The following is a 21,372-nucleotide window of genomic DNA, read 5'->3' on the forward strand; positions in this document are numbered from 1 at the left end:
AGGGCACGTCTGCTGGGGCAGGTGATGAGATGGCGGCATCCTCCGGTGTACAGATCGCTGGTGGACCTGTCGACAATGGAAGAGAGACACATCCTAGTCACATAGTCGGCACGTTTATCGGATGCCCATTTACAGTTCTAAGATGGCGGTCGCATTAGAAACGCCGCTATAGACCTCCATCTGACATGAAAATGATGTGTCCCTCCTTCATTTTTATTTCCCATAAAAGGATGAGCTTTGGGAACACTCAGTTATTTGATGCCGATACTGAAGGGTCAACTACTCGTTGGGACTATGTTGTACGAGATATGAAGGTAATTGAACAACTAGGGACATAGTGACATGGCATTCTTTTAGTTCTCTCTTTTTGACACTTAAAATAATATGGAGAGAGTTTATTAGGCTCACCTTTTGACTTGGACTATATATTGATTTTTTCCCTTATTTGATTTGTTCGAGATACCTTATATTTTGGATATATGACCAATTTTTGGCATATATAGGTTACTCTGTGAATGTAAATGCCTATCCAAGATTTAATTATTCCATTGGAGATTAATAAGTACAGGTTGGTTGCACTTTCGGATTGATTAATACGTAGGAATTCGAATTTACTTATTGGATATGGGACACTTATGGTTCTTGTCTTACAGACTTGTCATGATCTCGAAAGGAATTGCGGACTTCTAGCTTGAATAGAATACAATAAACATAAAAATAAAAGGTAGATATTTTAATATATTTATTTTTCAGTGTGCGAACTTGAGTTTTTGGATACACATCGGACCTGAGGAACTCCAGATCCGCATTATAGCACAGAAAATAAGGAACTGATGTCAGTGACGGTATTATGTGGACTTTCAACATCACATCCGATGGACGACAGAGTTGCACAACGCCCTCTGCCGATGCGCAAAGGTACTTCTGGAAAGGATTTCCAGATCCAGTCTGGCGCCTGGGGAAGAATTCTAAGGTAAGGAATCTACAGCTAGATGTCTCTATCAAACTCCATAATCAGTGCTATTATTGCAGCTGGAGGCTTTTCTTTTCCCCATGCCTAGGGAGCGTAATGGGCTGGTCCTACTTCTAACTGCACAATTTCTAGGGTAAGAAGGAAATATAGCGGACCCAGCCCAGCCTTCTCCGGGCTCTGACAGGTGCAGAAGGTCCCATTCTTGGCCCAGGCATGCGTCTGGCTGCCCCCCAGGCTATCTCTGCTGATTGTAAGCTCCTAGGTGGCAATATGCTGGGTGGCCCCATTTCCTCTCAGCTGGCAGGAATTCTGGCCCTTGAAATATTTGAAATCCGCCCTCACCAAGTGCAAATGAGCAGCATCTTACGCTGTGGGCTATCTGTGCTCTTTAAGAGCCCACATGATGGTGTGTTGGGTGGCCCCACCTCCTCTCAGCCACCAGGAGCTCTGGCCCTTAAAGTCCTTGTTATCTCCCTCACCAATGGCAAACGAGTAACATCCCCATATTCTAGCAGAATAAACTGTGAGATGTCCCGGATCCCTGTACCAATCACCTATCCCCAGTGATAACAAAGATTGTCAAACAAATTCAGTCACCTTTCACCACAGAAACGTACCACGATCCTTCAGATAACAAAGACATACATCAGTACAGGTTACTTACTTTCCCATATCTTAGCCCAGTATAGGAGGGCTTTTAAGTATAATGTAGTTGCTTACAAATTTAAAGGTAAGCTACCATAGAGCTATGGAATTAGTAACCACCAGAGGAAGCCACAGAATTCTCTTTTATTTGTTACATATGACAACAACTCAAGCAGGTTCACTTCATTATGCCAGTGGAGTGGCTCCATAGATTGCCTTGGCTAGAATATTAGCCCTGTATGTTCTTATAGAGGGTTTGATGAACAACCTCCCATATGATGAAAAAACCTAAGATGCTCAGTTAGTTTGAGACCTAAACAGAGCAACATTTTGGATGTAATCTCTGCAATTAGACAAAAACCCAACCCTTAATAACCAAAGCTTCATCCTTCACCCACCCATTGTACTCGCAGCGTTATGAGTAACTCTTTGTACTGGGCTCCTCCAACCCACATCCATCACAGGTACTGTTGTTATAGGTGTAACACACCCTAACACCCAGTAGACAAAGTAGCACTATATAAGAACCTTAAAAAACATAACATAACATTTGAAATTAAGCCTCTTGTAGCAGAATGATTTAAAGAACTCAACTATGTGTTAGTAGTAAAGAGTGGGATCGGCACTTGAATGTCGCCCTTGTTGGTACTTGTGACTCGCTCTCTGACAGTGAGCAGCAGGTGGTATTTGTAAGGATCATGAACAAGATGCATGTCAGGACAGAAATAGGCATTTCCAAGCTTTACAACACAAGTCAGGTATTGATTGGCTAAAAATGAGTGAATGAACATCCCAAAACAAGAGTAAAAACCAAATACCAGCATTACTTTTTTGCAGGTTCTAGGGGATGTGAACCAGGTCCGGAACGTTACCTGTCATCGAACTCCCGTCATAGTAACAAGACTGCTGGATTTTGGGCGGCAGCACCACCGAGCGCAGGGGACCAAGTCTGATTCCACACTGTGTGACTCCTCAGGGAAGTCGTGGTGGAACAGATCGTACCCCGTTCTCTCAGTTACATACGTCTCATACATGCAAAGACAAAACAGAAGCAGGATTTGGTTCAATACATTTATTGAAGCAACTGCGTTTTATGTAAAAAGGCATGAATTGCGATTATGAGGATAATGAAACACAACACTATTATAGCGGTGACCAAGAAAGTGAAACACAGGAACAGTCCCTCCATATTGTCACAACAGTGTAGCTAATATCCCCGCCTACACTTCTAAGGCCCAGATTTATGGTGGCTTAGCGCCATACCACTGCCACATAAGCATCATTTATGTTGTGCTAATGTGGCGCTGGAAGGGCAAAAATGCTGCGCCATATTTACAAGGTGGCGCAATGCATGGATTGCGCCACTTCGTAACCCCTTGCGCCACATTATGCCTGCGCCAGACATAGGGGGTTATTACAACTTTGGAGGAGGTGTTAATCCGTCCCAAAAGTGACGGTAAAGTGACGGATATACCACCAGCCATATTACGAGTCCATTATATCCTATGGAACTCGTAATACGGCTGGTGGTATATCCGTCACATTTGGGATGGATTAACACCTCCTCCAAAGTTGTAATAATCGCCATAATGTAAGCAAAGGGAGTGTTCCGGCGCTAGGAGGGTGGGGGTGTAAAAATGGTGCAAAGGAATCTGTGAGATTCCTTTGCGCTGTTTTTATCTGCATTTTTTAATGCCTGCTAAGTGCAGGTGTTAAAAAGAGGCTCCCATTGTGTTCAACGGGCCTCTGGGTGCTTTGCAGGATTAGCGCTGCAATTATGATGCTAGTCACCTGACTGTCGCCATGCTGCGCTATATTTTAAATATGGCGCACACATGGTGACGTTAGGGGGGTGCTAGGGGCGCAAGAAAAGTGGCGCGGCACAAAGTGCTGCGCCACTTTTCATAAATCTGGCCCTAAGTTTCTACATGAGAGCAATTAGCAGTGATAGCTCTAATCTGCCCATTTAGTCCCGGGGAGGAAGCCCCCATCCTGATGCGTGTGTTCAGAGGTAAAGAAGAGGCCTGTTAGTCTACTATGAGTCCTTCCACGTAGACACAGAGGAAACAGAGAGTTTCAGCAGCAACTGCGATGATGTGCAGCACGAGTTGACAAGCTGGCTGGAATATCCCCTCTAAGATGGTGTGGGCAGTGTGATGTTTTCTAATAACATATCAGTTGTTCAAAGAACTGCCCTGATGTGACAACACATATGTGTCTGTGTAGGGTAGACAATGTAGACTCTGGATCGTCAATACCTGGTAAATATTGTGCACAGCCTTGGGTTGAGCACAGGATGAAAATATCATACAAAGAAATGAATAACAGATTCTGCATGAAGGACAACTGATATAAAGAATAAACACATTTCCACTAAAATGAAGCTTTGCTAAAATAATAAAAGGAATCAAATGTAAATAGGTGAAAGGGCACAGACCTTCAGCCCAGGGCTAAATACCCTGCCTGTGTAAATGTTAAAATAACTTCACAACAACCTACTCACAGGCGTTCAGACTCAAGTCACTGTGGTTTGGTAACTTTCACCAGTCCCTCTGGAACACCCATCTTTGATCTTCATACATTAAATAAAAGTGACTGTGCTGCTTCATAGCACTTCTCCCTCCATCATCCCAGAAGGAGAGCGATTACCATCCCAAGCAGAGAACCTGTTGTCAATCCTAGAAACATCCAAAGAGGGGTCCTTCTTTGAGCCTTCACGCTATTGAAAGTGGACCCCTCTAATGTAACCTATAACAGAATGCTTGCTGACAGAAGTCACGCTACTGAGACTTGACCCCTTCTTAATACCATCCGTCAGGCCCCAGCCCGATCAAAATACAGACTTCAGGTGTACAGAAACAAACAACCAGGGCACTTCTAAACTCGCCTGTTCCAGAGCAGTCATGCTATTGAGACTGGAATCCTTCTACTGCCACCAGTGTCAGGCTCCCAAGTGAGAACGGTCATTCTGTCAAGGCTGGACCCCGCAAATGCCACCAATTCCAGGGTTTCTGCCATGACTGGAGCCTTCTGATGCCAGGTATGCCAGGCTCCCTGCTGACAGCACATATTATCTTGAAAGTTTAGGGGGGCAATCTCATTTACCATCTCTTTCTATGCAATCACCAGCCAAATACCATGAATTCAAATACATTATTTATTGCATTACAAATCAACATACATTTCTTATCAACATGTAAATTCTAATAATTATTTTGTACATTTTATAATATCATGATTGGTTCTAGCTATATCATATTATCAGTCTCCTTTTCCTCATTTCCTATGTTTAACAAACATTTCAAACTTGGACTTCATTAGCCATCTGCCCACTACAATACACCAATCTATATTAAACCCTGAAACATGTAAATGGATTTTGTTTGCTTTGACCAAGACCTGGTTATCACACAGTGTGTGGGTCAGTGACTTCCACTAATGAACCATCGCTCTTCTGGAGAGAAGGCTTGTTCTAGGCCTGGTTATCACACAGTGGGGGTCATTATGACCCCAGCGGTCGGCGGTATGGTGGTGGTATTACCGCCAACAGGCTGGCGGTAATCACTGCCACATTATGTCATTAGTGAATTTGGCTTCAGCCAATCTGACAATGTGCCGCTCCGACCTCCATCTCCAGCCCGGCGGCTGTGACTGTACCGCCGGCGGTATCATGACCCAGCATACCGCTATGGTTTTCGTGGGTTTTTTACGGCCACGAAAACCATGGCGGTAGGCACTAACAGTGACAGGGAAGGATAGGGGTCTCCCCCTCTCCCCCTACAGATGTCCTCCCCCCACCCACCCCTACCTCTCCTACGCCCCCCATCCTCCCTTCCATTCACGACCCCTTCACACACACACACACACGCATACACACATACACACATCCATTCACGCATGCATACATCCATTCACACACACATCCGCACACACTTACATACATACATGCAGTCACGCATTCACATACCACTACAGACACACACTCACACCACCATACATGCACACACGCATTCAACACGTAACACACACCTGCATACATAAACATACACACACCCCCCCCACACACACACAACACCCCCACCCCCCTCCCCTGTCAGAGAGCCCACTTACCTGTTGTCAGGGGGTCCTCTGGCAGGAGATGGGGCGCTGCTACCGCCAGCAGCGCCCGCCACCAGAACACCGCCAGGCCATATTAAATTCCATAATACGGCTGGCGGTGCTCTTCTGGCGTGGCGGTGCTGCTAGCAGCAGCGCCACCTTACCGCCATCCACCGTCATGGCCACAGCCGGATTTCCGCCATCCTATTGGTGGTAATCCGGCTATGGACATATTGCACGGACGGATTGGTAGCTGCAGCGACGGTGTTTTGACAGCGTTTTTTACTGCCATTGTCATAACGATGGCCAGTGTGTGGTTCAATGGCTCCCATTAATGACCCCTCGCTCTTCTGGAGAGAAGTCTTGTTTAAGATCTGGTTATCTCACAACTGCAGCTCTCTAACTTTCACTAATGATCAATCACTCACATTTGTTTCGCCACCAGTGGTCATACAAACCACATATACCTAAATATAAAGGGGGTCATTACAACATTGGCGGTAAAAGGCGCTAACCGCCGTGCAGAAGACTGCCAATACACCGCCGCGACCGCGGAATCCTGCCACAGCTATTATGACCCACATCTCGGAATCCACCGAAATTCAGACACCCACACAAGTCCGCCACAACAAAGGTCAGTGTTAAAAAGGCGAAAACAAATCCTCCATCTCCACGCCAACAGAAATACGCCCATGTTATTACGACCCACGAATCCACGCGGCGTTCTTTCAGCCGCGGTATTCCATTGGCGGTACGCACCGCCGCGCTCAAAATACACACACATCTCCAAAACACCGCCACATTGGACAATTCCAAAAACACACACCTGATACACATACAAACAACACTCCCACACACCCAACACAATATAAAACACACACCCACATCACCCACAAACCCCTACGACCAAAAAATAGAGACGAAGGCCAGAGAGAGAGCACAGAATAGACAACCCCACCACACAGAGGCACACAACACCATCACCCACACAACAACCACCCACAAAACACCACAAACCACTACACATCACCACACTCATCAACACATACACCACCCCACACATCACCTACACCACCCCATGTCACGCCAAAGACACCCCCGGTTTTCCGAGGAGGAGCTCAGGGTCATGGTGGAGGAAATCCTACGGGTAGAGCCACAGCTATTTGGCTCACAGGTGCAGCACACATCCATAGCCAGGAAGATGGAGCTATGGCGCAGAATAGTCAACAGGGTCAACGCTGTGGGACAGCATCCAAGAAATTGGGAGGACATCAGGAAGAGGTGGAACGACCTACGGGGGAAGGTGCGTTCAGCGGTCTCCAGGCACAACATCGCGGTTCAGCGGACTGGCAGTGGACCCCCACCTCCTCCCCCACAACTAACAACATGGGAGGAGCAAGTCTTGACCATCATGCATCCAGAGGGCCTCGGAGGAGTCGGTGGAGGAATGGACAATGGTAAGTCAAATCTTAACTATCATATCCCCCACCCTTCCTGCATGCTATCACACCCCCCCACCGTCATACCCTCCCCTATCACTCCAAATCCTCACTAATGTACTAATAACACAAACCACCCATCCCAACACCAAGCCCCGAATGCAAATACAAAGCATGGTCACCCCTCACCAAAGCATGCTCACTGTACATACCCAGAACACCCCCCCAACCATCATCACACAAGTCCCCCCACAGGAATGCTTGCACTGGTGTATACGGTGAGCCACTCATTGCACACCATGACACACACACATGCAATAATCATACACTTATGCCCCTGCAGGATCACGAAGGACTGTCACCACACCGGAGGGTCCAGACAACTCCACTCCACCCACAGAAGAGGCCCACAGTGACGATAGCAGCTCTGCCCTACTGGATCCTGATGACCAGCCCGGACCATCGTGGGCCTCGGGATAGTCGGTTCCCCTTGCACAGGCACAGCCCAACACTGACCTTCCACCCTCTGGTAACACCAGCACAGCACCCACCCAGCGGGCCCATACCTCCCTACCCAAGACACATCAATCAGCGGTGTGTCCACCACTACAGGGAACCCAGGATAACCCACCACCCCAACAACAACAGGGACCTGGGGGCAGTGGTAGTGGGCACACGGTCCAGGGGACGGAGGCACAGGAACACAGTGGAACTGGGAGGGCTGCTGTGCGACAGGCGGCGGACAGGCCAAGGGAACCCACTCTCCACGAGGCCCTATCCTCCATCATGGGAGCATACTACCACTCCCAGGAGACGATGGCGACGGTCCTGGCCAAGTTTCAGGACACCCAGCGCCTGCAGGAGGAACAGTATTTGGTGTTCAGGGAGGAGCTCAGGACCATCAGCTCCGCCCTGGGCACCATCATAGGGGTGCTGAAGGACATACAGCAGACCTTGAGGGACACTGTGGCACTCCAAGGGGCCCCTAACACTAGCCAGGACGATGAACTGCCCCACCACCTCCGCTGGCGCTAGTGGACAGGACGCTCAGTCACAGGACCACCACACCAGCACCCCACCCCCTGCAGACGGACAACCACCACGCAAGCGGTCCCTGAGATCCAGTAACAGGACAGAGCAAGATGGCAAGACCCCCGCCAGGAAATGAGACCACCCTGATTGTCCTCCCACTGTCCCACTTTGTTACTCTGTCCATACTTTAACTACCCCAGCTCCACTTCCTTTGCCCATATGGCCAGTGCACCTGTGTGACCAATGGACTGGACTCTGCCATGGACATTCCTCCACCGTCCCCCATCACCATAGTACAACCCCCCTCCATTTTTTAGCACTTCAATAAACACGCTTGAACCACAAAACAATCTGGAGTCAGTCTGTGATTGGGTAAAATGTATTATCAATGACAGTGTCAAAATGCGTTTCTAGTTGTAAAGCCAACATACCTATGTCACACATCACAAGTCCTTGAAGGATGCAAGCAGATAACACACATTGGTAACCACACCTGTGAAACCGTAATGGAAAGGTACAACTCAGTTACCAAATAATGCTATGAAATTACACACAGGATAGAGGAAGACGTGTGACAGTGAATGTAATGGTAAAAATGAAAATGTTCTCACCTGTGTGTCACTGGAAATATTGCTGTATGACTGACTCCCTGTTGTCGTTGTCTTCTTCCTCAGCTTCCTCCTCATCACTGTCCACAGGCTCCACAGCTGCCACAACACCGTCATCTGGACCATCCTCCTGCAGAAAAGGCACCTGGCGTCGCAAAGCAAGATTGTGAAGCATCGAGCAGGCGATGATGATCTGGCACACCTTCTTCGGTGAGTAGAATAGGGAACCACCTGTCATATGGAGGCACCTGAACCTGGCCTTCAGGAGGCCGAAGGTGCGTTCGATCACCCTCCTAGTCCGCCCATGGGCCTCATTGTAGCGTTCCTCTGCCCTGGTCCTGGGAATCCTCACTGGGGTCAGTAGCCAGGACAGGTTGGGGTAACCAGAGTCCCCTCATAGCCACACACGGTGCCTCTGGAGTTGACCCATCATATAAGGGACGCTGCTATTCCGCAGGATGTAGGCGTCATGCACTGAGCCAGGGAACATAGCATTTAACTGGGAGATGTACTGGTCTGCCAAACATACCATCTGTACATTCATGGAATGATAACTCTTCCGGTTCCTGTACACCTGTTCACTCCTGTGGGGGGGGGACCAGAGCTACATGGGTCCCATCAATAGCACCTATGATGTTGGGGATATGTCCAAGGGCATAGAAGTCACCTTTCACTGTAGCCAAATCCTCCACCTCAGGGAAAATTATGTATCTCCTTACGTGTTTCAGCAGGGCAGCCAACACTCTGGACAACACGTTGGAAAACATAGTCTGGGACATCCCTGATGCCATGGCCACTGTTGTCTGAAAAGACCCACTTGCAAGGAAATGGAGCACTGACAGCACCTGCACGTCAGGGGGATTCCAGGTCTGGCTCCAACTGGGTACATAGTTCCTGGATTGTGGCACGGTCAAACCTGTAGGTGATGATTAAATGTCGCTCCTCCATTGTCAACAGGTCCACCAGCGGTCGGTACACCGGAGGATTCCGCCATCTTCTCAATTGTCCCAGCTGACGGTGCCTAGGAAGGACAAAAGCGACCACAGAGTCAAAAAAATTCCAGGTATGTACCCACAGATACACAGAACACGACACCAAACACAAAACCATTCCTTTATGTGTGTTGAGTGTAGGCCGAGCTATGTGTGACGCAGAAGTAAATGAAGCCATGTGGGCCCCTGAAATGGCGGCTGTCTGACCTCTAAACTGGGACAATGGTATTGTGAGGTAACTGCGCTGGCGTTGCACACCGTCGCGGTAGGCGGTGGTAGACCGCGGCGCAATTCTGCATTGGTTAACATTGGACCCTATGGGTCCCAGGAGCCAATGAACAAGTGCGCCGGCGTTGACGATACGCACCGCCGCAGACGTCACCGCCATTTTCTATCTATTCAATCACTCGATACCTGACCTTCGACAGGAGAGGACCTACACTGCAAGTGCTGCTGTGACCTCGGTCTGGAAGCGACGATGGCTGCTGCGTCTGGGGAAAGGGCCCCTGCCTTCACCGCTCAGGAGTTGGAGAAACTAGTAGACGGGGTCCTCCCCCAGTACACGCTACTCTACGGTCCTCCAGACCAACAGGTAAGTATACAGGGAGCACGTTGTATGGGCTAGGCCTGGGTGGAGAGGGCTGGTTGTAAGAGGGAAGGGGCAGAGTTCAGGGAACATGAATGCATATGCCACATGGCAAGGGTAGGGAGGGGGACACTTACATCGACGGTGCAGTTGGTAATGACTTCTCTTCTTCCCTTGTGCATGTCATGTAGGTCAGCGCCCACCAGAAGAAGGACATTTGGCGTGCCATCACCAAGGAAGTCCGGACCCTGGGGGCCTACCAGAGACGGGGCACCCACTGCCAGAAAAGATGGGAGGACATTCGCCGCTGCAGCAACAAGACGGCGGAGGCTCAGCTGGGGATGGCCTCCCAACGTGGGAGGGGTGCCCGTCGCACCATGACCCCCCTGATGTTCCGGATCCTGGCGGTGGCCTACCCTGAGTTGGATGGGCGCTTGAGGGCATCACAGCAGACACAAGGGGGTGAGTATACTATCATTCTGGGGACTTTGCGCGCAGTTGAGGGGTCTAGGTGTGGGAGGAGGGCTGTGGGTTTCCCTAGGCCATGGCGACTTCCATAGGCTAGGCCCCTCTGTAATGCAGGCCACCCCACTGCAGTAGAGTGCCAAGTACAGGTATATATGCCCCTGTGGCATCCATGTGTGCAGATGTCTACCATAGCCATGTAGGCCAGATCCCAGGAATTGCATCTGTAGAGGCCAGGAGCACGGCGTAGTGCAGGGGTCAGCTGTATCTGTATTGTCCGGTAGCGGTATGCCATGCACTCAACCTGTCTTTCTTCTGTCGTCGTCCCCCCTCTTTTGTGCTCTCCCTGTTCATTTGTGCATCAGCATCATCAGGCGGAGGTACAGTGGCACCGGAGCACGAGGGAGCTGCTTCCCACATGGCCATGGAGGGCCACACCACGGACTCAGAATGCACCAGTGGGATGGAGGGCGAGGGCTTCACGTCGGCCACCGGATCACCAACCAGCGACACGGACTCGTCCGCCGATGGGAGCTCCCTTGTGGTGGCAGCACCATCTGTGCCCCACACTTCTACAGGTACAGCCGCCACCCCCCCTACCAGCACCGCCCTCCCAGCAGCCCCTCAGTGTTCGCCCCGTGACCGCTCGCCCAGGAGAGTGGGCATCACCTTCGCCCCAGGCACCTCAGGCCCTGCCCCAGTCACCCTTGCTGCCCTCAGTGAGGAGGCCATTGACCTCCTCAAGTCACTCACTGTTGGGAAGTCTACCATTATGAATGCCATCCAGGGTGTGGAAAGGGAGTTGCAACACGGTAATGCATTCCAGGAGGGCATTCATTCTGGTCAGGCTGCCCTTCAGCGAGCCCTGCAATCTCTGGCCTCAGCACTGATGGCAGCCATTGTCCCTGTGACTAGCCTCCCCCCTCCAACTTCCTCCACCCAGACCCAATCCCCTGTACCCCAGCCCATCCCAAGCACACCATCAGACCAGCATGCACACACATCAACACCCAAAAGTAGCTCAGGCAAACATAGGCACCACACATCCCACAGGCACTCACACAAGCATCAGACACAGCAACATCCACTGCCTCCACTGTGTCCCCCTCCTCATCGTCTCCCTCCTCCCTCCCAGTGTAGTCTACACTCTCACCTGCATGCATATACAGCCACTAGGACTCGCACCAGAACACCCAGCACCACACCCCGCTCACCTGCACTCACCACCCCTACTCCCATTTACACGTCCCCTGTGTCCTCTCCCAGTGTGTCTGTGACGCCAACTCCCAAAGTACACAAACACGGGCACCCACACACCCAACATCCATCCACCTCACGACAGCCTCCAGTACCTGCACCCAAAACAGCTAAAGTGACACCTCCTACAACCACCTCCTCTTCCTCCACTCCCAGACCCTCTCCAGCTTCCCATCCCAGTTTTCGTCAGAAACTGTCCCTCTGCAAAGTTGACCTTTTTGCCCCCACCCCTCCAGTTCATCAGTCCCGTCGTAGCGCCTCAGCCAAAAACCCTCCAGTACCAGTGGTGCGTGTTCAAGGTGTGTGGAGTGCACCGGCCACCGGGGCAGGCAGTGTGACACGGAGCCAAGGCACTGCCAGTCCACCCCCTGTAAAGGCTCTGAAGTTGGAAAGTGGCCTACGGGACCGGCTGAAGACTCCTGGAGGCAAAACAACTCACAGGGGTCCCAGGGGGATTGCAGAGGCAGCTGTGACTCCTCCAAAGGTGGGGAAGGGCCATAAGAAGTCTGCACAGCCTGGTGTGAGCATCACGGTGGAGAAGGGCGGCATCCTTCCCGGCAGCCGGGACGCCACCGCCAGCACCGTCGTCATTGGTCAGGAGACCACCGCCATAGGCATTGCCCAGGAGGGCCCAAGTATCGTCACTGGTCAGGAGACCACCGCCAGAGTCATTGCCCAGGAGGGCACAAGTATCGTCACTGGTCAGGATACCACCGCCAGAGTCATTGCCCAGGAGGGCATAAAGTATTGTCACTGGTCAGGAGGCCACCAACAAAATCATTGCCCAGGAGGGCCCAAATATCGTCACTGGTCAGGAGACCACCGCCATAGGCATTGCCCAGGAGGGCACAAGTATCGTCACTGGTCAGGAGACCACCGCCAGAGTCATTGCCCAGGAGGGCACAAGTATTGTCACTGGTCTGGAGACCACCGCCAGAGTCATTGCCCAGGAGGGCACAAGTATTGTCACTGGTCTGGAGACCACCGCCAGAGTCATTGCCCAGGAGGGCACAAGTATTGTCACTGGTCAGGAGACCACCGCCAGAGTCATTGCCCAGGAGGGCCCAAAATATTGTCACTGGTCAGGAGACCACCACCATAGGCATTGCCCAGGAGGGCACAAGTATCGTCACTGGTCAGGATACCACCGCCAGAGTCATTGCCCAGGAGGGCCCAAGTATCGTCACTGGTCAGGAGACCACCGCCAGAGTCATTGCCCAGGAGGGCCCAAGTATCGTCACTGGTCAGGAGACCACCGCCATAGGCATTGCCCAGGAGGGCACAAGTATCGTCACTGGTCAGGAGACCACCGCCAGAGTCATTGCCCAGGAGGGCCCAAGTATCGTCACTGGTCAGGAGACCACCGCCATAGGCATTGCCCAGGAGGGCACAAGTATCGTCACTGGTCATGAGACCACCGCCAGAGTCATTGCCCAGGAGGGCCCAAGTATCGTCACTGGTCAGGAGACCACCGCCATAGACATTGCCCAGGAGGGCCCCGGCAGCCCCAGCCCCGCTGGGCAATGAGGGAGCGTCATGCCACACACCAATGCCCAGTCCAGAGCCCGCCATGGCAAAGCACCGCTGAACAGTCCAGAGCCCGCCATGGCAAAGCACCGCTGAACAGTCCAGAGCCCGCCATGGCAAAGCACTGCTGAACAGTCCAGAGACTGCCATGGCAAAGCACTGCTGAACAGTCCAGAAACCGCCATGGCAAAGCACCGCTGAACAGTCCAGAGACCGCCATGGCAAAGCACCGCTGAACAGTCCAGAGACCGCCATGGCAAAGCACCGCTGAACAGTCCAGTGCCCACCATGGCAAAGCACTGCTGAACAGTCCAGAGCCCGCCATGGCAAAGCACCGCTGAACAGGGCATGCACCGCTGAACAGGGCAAGCACCGCTGAACACTCCAGAGACCGCCATGGCAAAGCACCGCTGAACACTCCAGAGACCGCCATGGCAAGGCACCGCTGAACAGGGCAAGCACCGCTGAACAGGGCATGCACCGCAGAAGAAGGAAAAGTCCGCCACATCAAGCATCGTTATCCCATGTGCAGCTGGGACTGTGACGGGACAGGAACTGTCACGGAGAGACTAATCCAGTCTGGGCACCAATCCCCCTCCAGAACCAGTGGAGAACAGCATCCACTACCTTAGTCCTTCACAGGTTGAAGCACTCTGGGCACCAGTCCCCCTCCAGAACCAGTGGAGGCGGTTATGTACTTGTGAGACTGTGGCTTTGCACTCCCCAGGATGGAACAGTGGGCAAGCCACCCACTGTATAGACTTGTGAGACTGTGGCTTTGCACTCCCCAGGATTGTTCAGTGGGCAACCCACCCACTGTAGAGACTTGTGAGACTGTGGCTTTGCACTCCCCAGGATGGAACAGTGGGCAAACCACCCACTGTAGAGACTTGTGAGACTGTGGCTTTGCACTCCCCAGGATACATCAATGGGCATGGAGCCCTGTCGTGGATGTGGCTTGGTGCTGTAATCCGGCTGAGGTGCCCCTTTCCCTTCCCCCTGAGGTGCCTGTTGTATTTCGATCTGATGCCCCGGCAGTGTTCTCTCCGTTTGTGGACAGGTATCTTGTGTGGGCCTCACCCATGCATTTTTGGCCTAGTGGTGCACGGACATTGAGATGTGCATATCTTCACTACTTCTCGTACTGTATATACCTTTGTATGAGTTTTTATATATCTGTATATAATTGACACATGTATATTGATACATTACAATGTTCGAACTGATTTTGTTTTGTCTTTGCATTCTTCCGGGGGGGTTGTGGGTTGTTACTGTGATGTTTGTAAATGCATTGGTGTGTGTGTTGTAATATGCGAGGGTGGGGGTGTTGCGTGTGTCCCCCCCTGACTTTTGCCTCCCCTATGTCGTAGGTGCAGTACTCACCGTTGTCTTCGCCGCCGCCGCCGCTGGTGTTCGTAGATGAGGAGGAAGAGAAGGGCAGGTAGGATTTGTAATTCCGGCTCCATGGTGTCCTCCTTCCTCGTGGGATGTGTTAAGGTGAGCGTTTTCCCATTGCAGAAACTGTTTCCGCTGTGTTTTTATCCACGGTGAATCCGCCCCGGTAAAGGTGGCGGATTGGCGGGTTGTAATACTGTGGGTGGTACATTGTCTTCCGCCTGTCTGTTGGCGGTGACCGCCACGCTGCTTGTCTGTACCGCCGTGGCGGGCGGAGTGTTAAAGTGGCTGTCTTTGTTGGCGGTTTCCGCCACGGTCATAATTCCCTTTTTTTGTCCGCCGGCCTGTTTGCGGTATTACCACACCTTTAACACTGTCCGCCAGGGTTGTAATGACCCCCAAAGTGTCTAGTTTAGAACGGGTCTGTGTTTGTACAAAAGTAAAAGGAATTTAATCTTCCTAAAGTTTTGTGTTTTGTGGTGTGTATAATGATGTGTTTGTGGAAAAACAGTCTGTTTGCCGTTTCTCACTGACTGGGTGGTGGTGATGGCGGTTGATGGGAGGGAGAACTTGCAGAACTCAGTAAGTGGATAAAATTAACCCAGTGGAATGCACTGGTTGTTATTGCCTTTGTCTAATGAAGATATTTCTGTTTTTTTATGTGTATATTTTATTGCTGAACGGCTTTACGTGTGATGCTGGCCTTTGAGAATGCTTTGTGCTTTGTGGTTCCCGAAACATACAAGTAATTTCCAGATGATTTAGAATACTGCTGTCAATCATAATTGTGGTTTGAAGAGGTCTCAACTGCATCTTAATTGTGAATTCTGTGCTCACGAGGCAGAGCATTCTTTTTATATCTATGCATTCACCTCCTGAAATAGGTTTTCCTTTTTTAGCATAGACAAGCCCCAGTATCAATTGGGCCCCTTTACCTCTGAATCCAGAATTGTTCTTGCAATGCTCAGGCTCCAGAAATATAAAACAGGTGGTCACCTTTCGAGTTTAGCTCCTAAGAACTGGAATTATTCGCTTCTCAACATTCAATCTTTACCTAATTCTCAAGCCTTTAGAAATCTATTAAAACCAAACTTTTCAATAGTTGTTTCTTCTATCAGTAATTTCTCCATCATGCACCAATTTAGGCCTGGCACTATTAGGGATTTGGTTGAATGATGCTTTAATATAAAACATACAAAGATACATTTACATGAAATTAACCTAGCTTGCATTCATTTACATAGGCAGTTGTGAGCCAGCAAATCTCCCAAGGACCCAACTCGATGTTAAGACACCTCTGGGGAAGTGCAACCATGATGGGTGCATGTGATGATCGAAAACAGCATCACTTCTCCTGCGTCAGGACTTGTGAGATAAATAAAGTGCACTGCAAGCATTAACCCTGAGAGTCGCAGCTCACATTTTCCTACTTTCACTTCTTGTGCTTTTGGAAATGGTTCCTGGACTGACATGGAGTAATATGAAATCATACCAAAATATGACCCAACACTATATTCAACTATGAAAAGTCTCTAGTGTATGCTTGTTAATTTGGTTCTTCTTGCAGGGCTACTGTCTCAAAGTCGGATGTATTTTTGTGGACGACCATAACAGGTCTCCTGCTTCAGTCAGAGTGCGTTGAGTTTATGGGCTTTATCACTATCCCCAAAGTTAGCAGAAAATACCCTTACGCATCTTAGGATCGTCAATGATAATCATAAACACTCAAATAATTCCCTGCAGTGTGCCTGAATTCTGGAAATCCTTTTGATGTGGTTATTTCATGGAATAAAAAAGCATCTGAAGAAAGCCTTTCGTCGATAAGTCTTATACAGATATCTTTGGGATATAGGCTGTCAGAGGCTTCATTTGCTCTGACTGTTCAGATAAATCTTTTTAGTCCATATTCATCGAACCGCTTTGCAGCATACATGTGCAGAGGTAAAAAAGCCTGTTTTGGCTTACATTAACCACAGATAGCAAAGCTGAAAAACAAGCTTGCCCCTTTAAGAGCATTGGAGGCGCCCTTCCACAACACACTGTACTGGCAGCTGCCTTTCTGATCAAGTTTGTTTTTGCGGCTTGTGAGAGAAGGATTTCAGCACATCTCTGAGGCTATTTTGCCTTTCAAACCAGATATTTTCCTGTCAGGAATTCAATTTTCTAAGCTTTCATAAAGGCCTTATCCCCTACTGTTTAGTGAACTCATTTGTTTGAGATTCTGACTGGTGTTCCAACCATCATTACTTCTTTTTTCTCAAAGTGGATGGAATGTGGAAGGAAGAAGGCTGTAATTGATGCACTTAAAGCGTGCGTAGTTTGCTTGCTTGCCTCGCATTCTCTCCAGGAATGTGATATCTGTAAAAATATGTCAAAGAGAACACTAAAGACAGATAACACTGAGAGGCATATTACAAGATATGAGAGTTGAGGAAGAGAGAAAGAAAAGAATAAACTAAACACATCAGGTTCACAATCTACATCACACTCTCTGTCAAAAGTCACAGAGGTCGGTCAAAATCATCCTCAACGTCAACATAGACCAATGTCAAGATCATTGACAGTGACATGAAGCCCATCAGGGCCGACCTGTTCACTGTCCAGACAGGGTCCACCTTGTCGACACTGATGGCATTCAACATCCAGACGACAACGCCGTACATCCCCATTGATGTCAAGAGCACAAAGATCACCATAGGTTCTAAGTCACTGCCAACATCAGAGAGAATACTGTGAACATCGAAGTGTCATCACTCACCGTCGATGAGACCACTGTCAATGCTGAAAGACCACCATTTACCGTCTAGAGTTGAAAATTGCCAACCTCTCGCTCTTAAGTCTCTAAGGTCTGGCCCATATCACCCTCAATGGTACAGTCCATATATTCTTCAGCTTCTCAAGTAATAAACTCTTCACCTGTAGGAGGTACTCCATGATATGAAAGAGATAAAGGAAAGAAACATCTGTCTGTCCTGGATGCAGACACACCGTCTCTTGACCCTGAACCCTTGCTGCACAGCTCAGTCACCCCAATAATACCATTTGAGAATCCAATACAATCTCGCCACAGACCTCTGGGCTTATCACCACAAAGAAAGATGTCAAAGGCCACTTCAATGTCACTGATACACAAGTGGAAACCACCTTCTCCACAAACACCTAGAAGTACATCTCCAAGAGCCTCCCTTCAAGAAGTTCAGGATCTCACCCTAGGTCCAGATCGCCATGCACATATCTGATCTATCTTCATACACTCCTACATCACCAGGACTATCGCCTTCCAGAGTGTCACCAATAGATGACATTATTACCTTCCATGAGGTACTGGTAGAAGAGCAGCTAAGCTTAACATACGCTGCAAGGCACTTCAGTCATCAGTATCTGTAATTCTGGAAACATTACAAACTAGAGCAGCACCCTCCCCTCTCTTACAATTAGTCCCAGGACTTTTAGAAATATAAGAGAACACGTTTCTCAATCAACAACTCCACATCTACTGAAGAAATAGAAACCACCACAGAAAGAACCAGAATATCTCAAAATAGTCCTAAAGCCTGATTCAGTGATTGTCGCAGCTGTGAGACGAAAACATCCTTCAGATCCTGAATCAACCTCTGCTCCTGAGAGGGAAAGCAAGAGAATTTGTATCACTAGGAAAGAAATGTGAGGAACAGCATCAACACATTGGAAAAACGCAAGTGTCACAACACTTCTTGGGAAAAACCTTAGATGATTAGGTGATTTGTAATTAGTGCTGCAACTTATAAGTATAGCCCTCTTTGGCCAACATATGGACCAAAAGATGCTCCCTATGAAGTGGAAACTCTAAAATCTGTTGGGATGAAAGAAATGTTCTGTAAACAGTACAGTCCAAAAGAACGTTGTTTTTTCCAGCACAGTGCAACATCAAAGACGGCCTTAGTAACAAAAGCACGGGCAGGAACAGCAATACAAATGTCGGTATCAAAATAAGAAACTACCACTTCCCAGAAACTCACATTCTAGAGGGAGAAACTCATCTGGCGATTGCCAATGATCCTCTAACACCCCCTCTGATAGTTATCCACTCCTACGGGGGGTGCGCTCGCATATCACATGGAAGAGCGGAAAACAATAACAGACAAATGGGTACTGAACATTACAGAAAGGAGCTACTTCATCTGCTACAAAACCAACGCTTAATTTCTTACTCTTGCTGCTAGTGCAACAAACCTGTATCCTACGGACCAAATAAATCAGTCAAAATTGAATCTTTGCATCAAAGAAACAGAGGAGTTCACTTAAGATCTTTTCTAGTCCCCAAAAATGGCCAAACAACCCAACATCATCCAGTATTAGATCTGTGTTTTCTTAACAAATACATTCAAAAGGAAAACATTCAGAATGTTGGCACTTCACCAATTTTGTCCAAACCACAAAAGAAACCATTGTCTCTGCTCCATAGACCTTGAAGATGTGGATAGTCACATTCCCACAGCAAAGTATGACTGAAAATACCTGTTAATCAACTCAACAAATTTCATTTTTTAAACTTTTTCTAGAGGGGCTTGAAAAAGTTTTCCCTTCTATTAAAAATGCATCCCCAACTTGGGAGCTAAATCTGGTACTGTCAGAATGAATGGCTTCTACTTTTGAATAAATTCATAAAGCTACTTTGCGGCATCTTTCATGGAAAACTGCTTTCTTGAGTTAACTTCAAGAAAGCTTTAATTGTTTTTCATTTGAATAGGATGGTTTGAAGAACACTCCCTTTATTCCTGACTAAAGTTGTCTCAGAATTTTACATCAATCAGATCATCATTCTACCAACTTTCTTTCCCAACCCCTTTAAACCATCAGAGAGGGCTCTTCATTAGTTAGATATCAGAAGGGTTCTTGTTTTTTTTTTTTTTGTTAGATAAAACCAAGGACATCAAAAATACAAATTAATTCTTTATAAACTATGGTCATATAAGACAAGAAGTGGCTACTTCTAAACAATCACTATCTAGTGGCATGCATGTAGTTATGTTACCATCACCGTTCCAACAAACCAACTATTACCAGGCAAACCCAGAGCACATTATGGAAGAGAAAAAGCAGGTACTACTTCCCGAATAACTAATGGCTTCAATTGGACGTCTGCAGAGCTGCAGCATGGAAATCTATTGACACCTTCTGTAAACACTATTGATTAGAATTTGATAATCAAGCAGAAGCTGGATTAGGTCAGGCAAGTCCTATAAACCTTATCAAATAAAGTTCTTTACTGTTTTTCTGCTGGACTATAATTTACCAGCCACTTCGTCAATGAGTTAGCTTTCTATTCTATTCTAACGCTTATGACTGTTCTTCTTCGTAGGAATGTTCAATGAATCCATAACTGACCCGCCCTCCTACCCGACTGTTCTCTTAAAGGAGGGTTGTGGGTACGTCTCCATATACATATGTACATAAGTATTTCTACTTTAAGTTTAGGCTTAAAAAGAACTGGGGTGCGTATTACGACCTTGGTGGTCTCCTGTCTGCCAAGATCGTGGTTGCACCACCGCCGAAGCGCTGTGATGCCGCGGAACACCGCAGCGTCCCTTTTTCGGTCCGCGGTCGGTTCGACGGTCCACATGCCAGGACGCCGGAACCGCCTCAGCCGGTTTTTCTGTGTTTCTTTTTCTGCGATGCCACCCAGAGTGCATATCTCACGCTCTGGGTCGCACCGCAGCCCCTGACTGCCTCCTGCTTTTCTGTCACTTACCTCTTTTGTTCTTTTTCCTTTCTTCTGTCTTTGTTTCTTCTTTCTTCTTGACCTTCCATATTGTCTTCTTCCTTGATGTTCTTTCTCCCAGCATGCCTTTGCCTTCTTCCTTTTCCTTTTCTACTTGGTCTTTTTTCCTGTTTCATGCTATATAAGCACTGCAGTTCCTTCCCTCCTTGCGTTGCAAACACTTCCGTCTTGGTGGTTCTTCTCGCTCCTGTTCCAGCTCCATTCATGTTCCTTCTTTTTTCCTGCTGATCTCCTTATATTTTTTCCCTTTTTCATTGTTTTTTCCTCTTTTTCAGGAGTTTCTGTGCTAGAGGTTTTTTCCCATTTTTGGGTTTTTCTTCTGGGACTCCCTCTGGAGGGTACGATCTGCCTTGGCGTCTATTCCTGTCAGCAGCACCGTGGCTACTAGAAGGGGTCGCCCCTATCTTGGCCAGTCCAGAACCAGTAAGCAACCGGGTGTTCCTCCAAGTTCCTCAGCCTACGGTGGTAAGAGACGTGCAGATCGTGACAAGCGCGGTCCGGCCACAACGTTATGACCATGGTGAAAGCGCCACAGTCGGACCTCCGGCACTTCTGCTTTTAGGCCATCCGACGGCCTGGTGGTGCTGGCGGTCC

At 48.7% G+C, this 21,372-nt stretch overlaps 1 long non-coding RNA gene across 2 annotated transcripts in view; it reads left to right on the top strand.

The window, feature by feature from the left end:
• The first annotated feature begins 235 nt into the window (after positions 1-235).
• The window catches only part of LOC138287263 (uncharacterized), a 102,384-nt gene continuing 81,247 nt past the window's right edge, over positions 236-21,372 (top strand). The window contains exons 1-3 of one of the 2 annotated variants that reach the window (XR_011202184.1): positions 236-314; positions 754-973; positions 2,456-2,519. This is a non-coding gene — a long non-coding RNA (uncharacterized lncRNA). Of the gene's footprint in view, positions 315-753; positions 974-2,455; positions 2,520-21,372 lie in introns of those variants that run through there. The other variant, XR_011202183.1, reaches the window with a different exon arrangement.

Source organism: Pleurodeles waltl, chromosome 4_1 (genome assembly GCF_031143425.1).
Source record: "Pleurodeles waltl isolate 20211129_DDA chromosome 4_1, aPleWal1.hap1.20221129, whole genome shotgun sequence".
NCBI classification, from domain to species: domain Eukaryota; kingdom Metazoa; phylum Chordata; class Amphibia; order Caudata; family Salamandridae; genus Pleurodeles; species Pleurodeles waltl.